Consider the following 9,594-nt stretch of genomic DNA (forward strand, 5'->3'; position numbering starts at 1 on the left):
GTACAGAGACTTGCACATTTATGTATATTCAGTTAAATATGCAAAGGTACCAATTTTCCTATTATCTTGCATCTTGTTCATTGGTACCTTTGCATATTTAACTGAATATTTCCAATATTTGCATTTGCAGGTTTTTGTAATGGTGACTGAAATGCCAGGTAGATAATGTGGAAAGCAGTGGCATCTTCAAACAGCACTTCCATCCTGGTAGTTGTGAAGATGAAGGGTCACGTCAGGAACGTAATCTTGTGACTAAAGTTACATACCAACAGCATGTTTATTAAAGGCAGGATATTATTGTAGATTCTGTTACAAAAGCTGAAATTGTTGCAACACACACTATTGGTGTGGCCGATACAGGCATATCCATGTATCAGTAAAATAGTCAATATTTTACCGATCTGCAAGTAGCCTGAAATTTGGTGGAAAATTCCATTTTTTTTTGTTCTTAAACATACAATTCATGTACCCTTTTTCAAAGTTAACCCCACTGCAGTCATCTGGTTACAAATGTTGATTATTAATGAAGAAACCATATTTTTCAAGGAATATTTGCAGTTTCATGTCAGATTTTGTATTATATCACTTATAAGCTTCATGTGTTGATATTGGAAAAAAAATTGTATTTGGTCCATCCATCATGCAAATACAGTGATACTTTTAAGAAACCATGGCCAGTGTTTGTTAAATGAATGTGTTTTTGTGCAAAAAAAAAATTGCACATTTAATATACTCACAAGTTACAATTTGACAGTCTTGACTAAAGGTTTTCTCAGTTAAAAAATACTCAATAATAATTTAGGCATTTTGTGCATGTGTTTATTTTTTTAAAAAAAATGATTGTTAATGTGGTGAGTGTTTTCTGTATTCATTAAAGTACTGTTTAGTATTTTAGTGGTAACAGTAATCCATATTGCATAATCCATATATACGAAAAAATTGGAAGATGTGATGTTATGAATATACAATTATTACTTCTGGTTAGTGTTTATAAACTTTGTTACAAATCCAATGTAATGTACTTTCTTGTATAGCTCCTGGAATTTTAAAAAAATAATTGTATAAATGTTGTATTGTCTGTAATTTATTTCATAACCTTTTCTCATTTCTATTGACAACTTTAATGAACAAGCTAATAGTTATTTTTTAAATGTGAAATTTATTGGAAATAGATAATTACAGAAGTATAAAGCTTGTTTGATTTTTTGCTACAACAAATCATTGGAGGCATATTACTGTTAATAATAAAACTAAGATAGGAGTGTGCACACACACAGACACACATGTGTGTGGGGGGAGGGGGGGAGAGACTAGCTCCTGAGACAATAGTATAATGGGAAATTACAAAGTGATAATGGATGCTGTTTGGTAACTTGCCACTAGAAGCAAGTCTAGAAGCCTGACATCTATTGGTGGGGGTTCTGAACTAACTCCAGGAGAGCAAAAAGCAAAACTGCTCACCCTTAGCTCACTCAGTGAAGGGGGATCATCCTGCCTTTTGAGGCCTGGGCCCAAGCCCTTTGCTTGGTGTAGGTATGTAGGTCTTTGGACTTGGTGATCTTGCTTCCACCTCCCGCCGGCCCCCTAGGACAGGCAATGGTGGTTGGCTTCCACACTGATCGGAGAAGCTGGAAAGGACTTAGAAGGAAAGGGTAAAGGATGGGCTTGAAGAGGTAATGAATTGGAAGCAACCAAAAACTCCAACTGCTCCGGGGATTTGAACCTGGAACCTCTGGCATTCCAGGATGACGTCTTTACTGACTGAGCTACATGAGAGCTTAGAGATAGAAATTTCGGAACTTCTACTTATGTTGCCAATTACCAATGGATAAAAAAATATATAGTGTCTCACTTTGTGGAATTGTTCTTATCAATGTAAATATGATTTTGAACAAACTACAGTATTTTGAAACGCATATTTCAGTTTTAAAAATATAAACATTTCTAATGCAAGTCTTCCATATATGTAACTTTCTTCCTGCAACCATGTACATCATGAAGATTTTTACATTTGGAATATTTACAAAGTTAATAAATTAATACAAGTTTCAAAGTAGAGTAGTTTCACATACTATTTACACTAATTCTGTCAATTCCACAAAGTGAGACACTTTTTTAATCTGCTTCTCACACAAGGGGAGATGGCTTGTTCTGGCTCTGAAAAAGGAAGCATCATCAATATCATTTATTACCTTTCCACCCTAGCTTACTCAAGGCAGGGGGGGTCAGGCCCACCACCTATTTTTTTTTATTATTGAACTGAAAATTTTTATAAAAAAATGAAAATAAATTACATTGTTCCCTGTATTACTTTTGTTAATGAAAACATAAATGTAATGTTAATAGGAGGCAAAATGCATCATCTTTGAAACTTATTTGAAACACTCGTGCCAGTGAGAGAGTACAATTGGTTGGTAATGATGGTAATCATTATAATTAAAGAGCAACTACATTTCTATAAACAAACAAACATTAATGAAAAATAATTATGATTTTTGCAAGTTTTCATGAATGGTAAACTATGTATGTGACATAACATAACATAACCTGTAGCTCTACAGCCCTGGAAGAGCCTTGGCCTTTCTCCCGACTGCCAGTCTCCCTCCCACAATCCTACCTAGAGATGTGGAGATCTTAAACCAGTAATGGGGTGACGGGTCAGCACGTCGAACCCTCGGCCATTATAAGATATTTCCCAGACCAGGTTACGCTACTCACTCGTAGCTCCCAAATTTCCTCACGATGGTGGGTTGCCACCGGTCCTATATGCAGGCCGAAAACCCAGAGACTGAACCCACGGAGACTCGAATCCATGCTCTCCCACAGCACATTAGACTTAGACCGCACAGCCATGGAGGAGGACGATAAATAAATAAATTCATTAATTTAAAAAATAATCAAAAAACTATTGCAATTATAAAAAAAGGCTATTTCAACAAAGAAAATGTGTACCAGAAATTTGCTGGATGAACCAAATTTGAAGTAAAGTACAAAGATCAATCTTGGACAGCATGCAATATATTCTAGCCATTTTTCCAAAGAAAGAAAGAAAAAAATCTAATTAAGCCATTGAAATAAATGTTAAGTAGTGGAAATTTTGAAAATTCGAGGTCTTCAGCCGGGTCTACGATTGCTGCATGCCAAAGAAAGAAAAAAAAACATTTATCTAAGTATAGACACTTGTACACAATCGAGAAAAGATTTGTCATCAACCTATGAATAATAAAGTGTTCACACAGCCAAATACCCTGAAATTCACTTCTAGCATTGAACCTATAAATGGTGAGTGTTTGAATTTTGCAGGGAAATACAAGGAAACTTCTTTCCTTGAAATTTTCATTACCAGTTTTCAAAATTTGAAAAAAATTCCAGGATTCCTAGAAATTTTACAAATCTACCCTCTTGCTTAATTGTCCTGACTCAGATGAAAAAAGGAGAAAAATATTGCAGAGGAGCACATCACACTCCTCGCACCTATACTTCGTCCTCTTCTGCTTTCCATCTTCGGTGCACAGCTTGCATCTCCAGAAGGTAGTCTCATCTGGCAAGTGGCTCATGGTTAGAGAGACTTTTGCTGGTCCTAAGTGTGTGTCTTATCTCAAGTTAGACAGCAAGGAAAAGGGGTAATTCATTCATCTTGGGACTCTGGATGCTTCTGAATATGTTGGTCGTAGTACCTGTTGGTTTCAGTCATCAGAAGATAGACAACTTGATCATCGACGAAAAGTCTAAAAGCTTCGAAGAGAGAAGAGTTCTCATTCAGAAAGTCAGTCTTGGGTCCACGGTGTGCATCAAAAGGTAGAACATTTGGTCCGTCAGAAGGTTGTCTCAGAGTCCAGTTAGAGTGAAGGGTTGGAAGTAGTTGGGGTCTCTCTTTATCGCCAGAGGATGAGGAATCAGAATCACTCACACCAAGCCCAGGAATGAGTTCGTCCACAACTGTAGTCTCATTCTCTTCCTCAGAGCCCATTTCCTATCCTTCAAACCCGTGCCTGATTTCCTCTTTCAACAAACCCGATAATCAGACCATTTTTTCCTGACACTGGGGCTGAAGAATACGATCACAATGAGAACACAGCACAACAAACATGCTCAAGACCACAAACTGTTTTTTAACCATTCCGGTTCTACCAACAAAAATTATTGATGCTCACATCACCTTGGTACATGACAGGTTTGGATGGAACATTTAGAGAAACAGCTCTTAACCATTTCGGTTCCTTCCTTTCTCGTTCACATTACAAAGATAAGTGCCTCCTGCAATGCAGGTGGTGAAAGATTTCTCCTACATAGGGAAACAAAGACAACTGCTGGACCTCCCATCCTTTTCTTAGCCAAAGCTTCCAAGCTTCCTCTGTCAAAGATATCAAAATGCCAACTTTCAGGTCAGTAGAGTTCAATAACAAAGCTGGAACAGAAATAGTTTCCAGATGTGCTTTCTTAACTATTCGAAAGCTTATCAGGAAAACAAAAACAAAAATACCACTGTTTCCAGATGCCCCAAGCAGAATCCTGTTGTGAGGCAAACCCCCCCCCCCCCCATTTTCCTTTTAAAGAGAAGCTAATGGGTGGATGAGCCCTCCTGATTCTTTGTTGTAGATCAGAAGTCCTTTGGTTACGTTGCGACGCATTCACAGTTGCAATATCAAGGCCATGATCACTTCTGCAGAAGCTTGAATGATGACATTCCACTATGTTATTTCTTGCTATCATTGTGACTGACACAAAGACATTAATAGAGGCAATTATATTTCACGATTTTCAATGGACACGAACACATATAAGTGTGGTAATTCTTATTTAGAAAGCTTGAAAAGAGAAATATAATTTTCGAATACAATCTTTATGTAAGTAAGTATCAGAGCTAGTAATTTTAGGTGCAAAAATTGGCTAATAAAGGTGCAAAAAAGGTGCCAATTTTTGTACAAAAAAGGTGCTAAAATAGGTGCTAATTTTCAGATGTAAAATTTATTGTTAGCAGTGCATACATATATAATTCAACTTGTCTGGATAAACACATAGAGTATCCTCTGGTTTTAATATAACTAAGCAAAGAAAATTCTCTGATACATTAGAAAGCGATATAAAGGAAAACATGCTTCTTCTTACTTGCTTAGAATTAGTCATCTAGAAAACTGTTAGAAATTTTGAATGTAATCTATTTTATGTTCTTCTGAGTGAGGCTACGTCTGCAGTCACAAAGCAGATACTTGTAAGTTGAGAAATAACGTTCAACGTCAACAGATACAAGTGGTGCGTATTTTGTTTTCAACCGGTAATCCACATCCTTGTTGGTTGCGACTTGTTGAACATCAGGGTTTTTGGCTAAACTTTGTTCTAACTTCTCTTTCCCGACCCCTTGCAGCTCTTGTTGCACATCCATCAAAACAGCACTGTGCTTCCTTTTCAGGACACTGCTCCTCCAGTTTTGTGATTGCAGTAGTAAGGAAAGAGAAGCCATGTACAATATAGAGTTCATCTTGCAATTCCTGTTTAAGTGCAAGTTTTTTGGCTTTTTCTATAGCTGAGTAATCACTAGGCAAAGTATCTAAAAATTTCGATATTGTATGGAAATGATTGCAAATAAACACTGCAGCTTTTGACCATGTACCCCATCTAGTGAGTATGGGAGAGGGTGGTAGTGGAAGTTTCATAATTTCTACGTACTTCTGTATTCTAGAAGGAGCCTTTTTCAGTATTTTCTTAATGCTAGAAACAAATTCGTTCACATGTGTATATTCATCTTTAAGAGCTTCACAAACTCGATTCAAAGCAGGAACAATGTAGGTCACATGTTTTAAGTTAGGATACATATTCTTCACATTAGAAAATGCAGCTAACATGTAAGATGCTTGGTCTGTAAGAAGTAACCACACACTATCATATTTTACACCCTCCGGCCAGAATACAAAACATGCATCATTGAAACTTTGCATTACACTTGCATTATCTGTTTTGCCGAGAAAATAAGTTTTTAAAAGCATGGGTTTCACTTGATGTCCATTGAGAGGTGCTACTAAAATGTTCAAAACGTACCTGTTTTGCCTATCTGTGGTTTCATCTTGTATGAAATAGACTGGATGGTCAGCTACTACTTGCCTGATCTGCTAGATTTTAACTTCATAAAGAGATTGAAGGTAAGATTTCCTTAAGGTGCTCTCATCTGGAACTGACTTCCCAGTATATTTTTCCAAATATGATTTCATGACAGGATTGTTAAGTTTCAAAAGAGGTATTCCACACGCTATAAATGTCCTTGCTGTCTCACTGAAAAATCCATTTGTATTTCTGGAACTCGAAGATGCAAGCGCTTCACCAATGAATTGCTGTCGCTTGCCACCTTTACCATCTCATAGTTTTTTATTCCTGACGTGCTTCCCACTTTGTAGATGCTGCACAACCCGAGTGCGTTGGCGTTTGTCATCAACAGCAATAGAAATATCACACACATCACACCTCAGAACAGATCCATCACTCTGAATGCCGTCACCGCTAAACTGTTTAACAATGTCCTGCAGTTTCCCAACATTTTCTTTATGTTTTGGCATGGTGAACAAGCAAATCGATCAGTCGATCACAGACTGCAGTTACCTTGCTCGCTGGGACTGGAGAAGGAAACGAAAACAAAACAGGTTTCCTACAACAATTCGTAAACAATACAGCATAGGACAAAAAGAGCACAACTTCTAGCAATTGTAACGCGTCATTGTTGGCACTGTTTAAAGTCCGCACGCTTACTACATTAACATCCAAGAACTGAAGAAAGCCGATTCATTGTTGTGCTGTAAACAAGAATCACGTGGCAAGAAGCCGTGCCTCGAATGTGGGTGGGGTTAAACAGCACACAAATTGTATTAAAAAAATGATAAAGATGCAAAAAGGATGAAAAGGTGCAAAAGGTTCTGAGATTGTGAAAAAGGTGCAACCGAAACACCATGAGTAGAGTTCAATACGTGCAGCACCTAAAATTCCTAGCTCTGGTAATTATACTTGGGGAAAGTTTAATTCTTTTGGACACATAATGACATGTTTTATTGTCATGTGTTTTACCATATCATGGTAATCCTTTTTCAGGGATCTTATTTAAGTGTACAAAATAATGTGGTCTAATGTATTATTGTTACATAAATGATTGTGGTGATTTATAATTAGAAACAATTTGGAAAATAATATAAAATATTTCACTATAATATTTAATCATAATTAATGTTGGAAACTTTTCTCCTCAACTTTAAGTAATTGCCTTCCTTAATATGGAAGTTTAATATTTACTTCTGTCAATATAATTAAAGAATTGATGATGAAAGTCTCACACCTTTCAAATGATTAAACTAAATTAACTGAAATATTATGTTCTAAAATGTTTAATTCTAAGCTTCCTAGATAGTGTAATAGTTAACGTTGTTGCTTTATAATCAGTTCCCACGGTCAATACATTAGTACCCCCACCCACCAATTTGGCTCCCCAAACATGCACTATATTTGAAAATTTGTTAAATTACCAAACTATAGCTTAAGTGATGCCCTAAAATTGTGAAGTGTCTTTTCTCTCAATCTCCAAAGATATGGCTTAGACAGAGATTTGAAAGTGTCATCAGAATTTGGTGCTAAATGTGATTGATTTCGTGTTTTAAGTCCACTTTATGCACAGTATGGGTAATCGCAACTGGACCTACAGTTTAAAGTGGGATCCGAACCACTATGTGCTTCCGCTGGGTATGGAACCCGGGACCCCTTGATTACAAGGCAACGACGCTACCACTGCACCATCAGGGAAGCTCTGGTGCTAAATGTGAAATCAACTTTACACCCAATCCACAAATGACTTGGGCAATTTCACTCAAATGTAAAACCAAATCATTCACTGGATGTACCTAGTTGTGATATGAATTTCAGCTTAAAATCTGAATTTGCTGCAGTTATCGTGGCCACAATATTTGTGACTTACCCCACTCTTCCTAAACAGGAGACGAAGTGTCAACCTCACATCCATGTGTTGCACCTAGGAGGTTCTGGCACCTGGACAATCCTCTGTGGAGCTTATGTTGTGTTATTCCTGTGTGTTTGAGGCTGTCCATTCATACTCGCCTTTGAAAAATGGAACCAAATAAACTAAATCAATCTTCCTAAACCACACACTTCATTACATAGTTTTATTAAAAACTTAAAGCTCAACTGATGCCCTAACAATGTTGAGACTCATGTTTCTTTATCTTTGAAAATGTAGTAATTCATACATGAGCATAATTGAAAGCTCTCGCAAGACATGTTAAATTAGTCTATGATCTGCCATCTTCAAAAGTGGTGACCGATTGTTTTTCAAAACAATGCAAAACCGGTCCTCCAAAGTTATCTCATTTGTACATTTATGGCAGTTACAATTAAAATGTTTGTGATTTGCCACAGGTCTCCTCCTAAACTACAAAATTTATTTCAAAAGTTTTATTGTAATATTATGGACTGATGATTCTCTACAATGACCGAGATATAGTCAAAAATGTTTTCAAAAAAAATATGTACAGCATGCTGTGTGTGTGCAACATGGGGAAAGTCGTTTCTTTTTCCCCACCATCCTTAAACATGTCTGATTTCGCTCACATGCAACATAGTTTCGGACTATCAAGTTTTCTAGCGACAGAAATTATTTTATCTAAATGATTCTAAATTTGCAGTAAGTAGTTACCATGGTCAATAAATAGATGACTTGTTCGTCTTTGCCCATCCACCTCAACCCACGCCCCTCCTAAACCATGCACCATATTTCAATAATTTTATTTTCTAAGTATAGTGCACGTAATGCTCCAGTAAGTTTCGTTCACAAAGCTCAAAAACGTAGTTTACACACAAAGGTTTGAAAATTTAAAAAATTATGAAAGTATACATATACACTGTATTTACTCGAGTACAGAGTCTTTCTTTTAACAAAAATTTATGGCAAATTATGAGAGTAGACAACTTACGTGGGTAAAGAACTCATATCCTACATAGGCAAGTAATCCATTCTCCATTGAAGCTTCAATGGGAATGGAATGGAGGGAGGAGCATCATATTGGAAAGAGAACAGAACATATAAAACTTTGTATGTATAGTATATTTTGATAAGTAAAAAAAATATAATTTTAAATGTGTTCAGATTAATTACGCCACAGTAGATAATTAACTTTATTCCACTTTCAGAGCATTGAAACTATACATAGAAATGAAATTCGGACTTTGAATAATTGTACTCAATTCCTTCTTGTATGCTTTTTTATATGCTCTGTTCGACAATATTTTAGAAATATGGTTATTTTTTCTACCAAAATTCCACTTATAGCACGATTTGAGGAAAAAAAAACGTGATGAAACCCACTGCACCTTATACTATGTTAATTATTTGGAGTATTATAAGCTCTGTTGAGCTTTTTATTACAAGTTTTCTCAAACTGATGACATTCGTTGAACCTCATAAGTGTTTAGAGCATTAGCTTACAACATTTTCTGAAAAAAACCCGTGGGAAAAACTGTGCTGGGTCCCCGGGCCAAACCTGACACAGATAGAACATCATTAATTCTGATGAGTTGGAAAATTAGAAGTGCAGGGTGATTCAAAAC

This window comes from Lepisma saccharinum, chromosome 17, assembly GCF_977018435.1.
Source record: "Lepisma saccharinum chromosome 17, izLepSacc3.1, whole genome shotgun sequence".
Classification (NCBI taxonomy): domain Eukaryota; kingdom Metazoa; phylum Arthropoda; class Insecta; order Zygentoma; family Lepismatidae; genus Lepisma; species Lepisma saccharinum.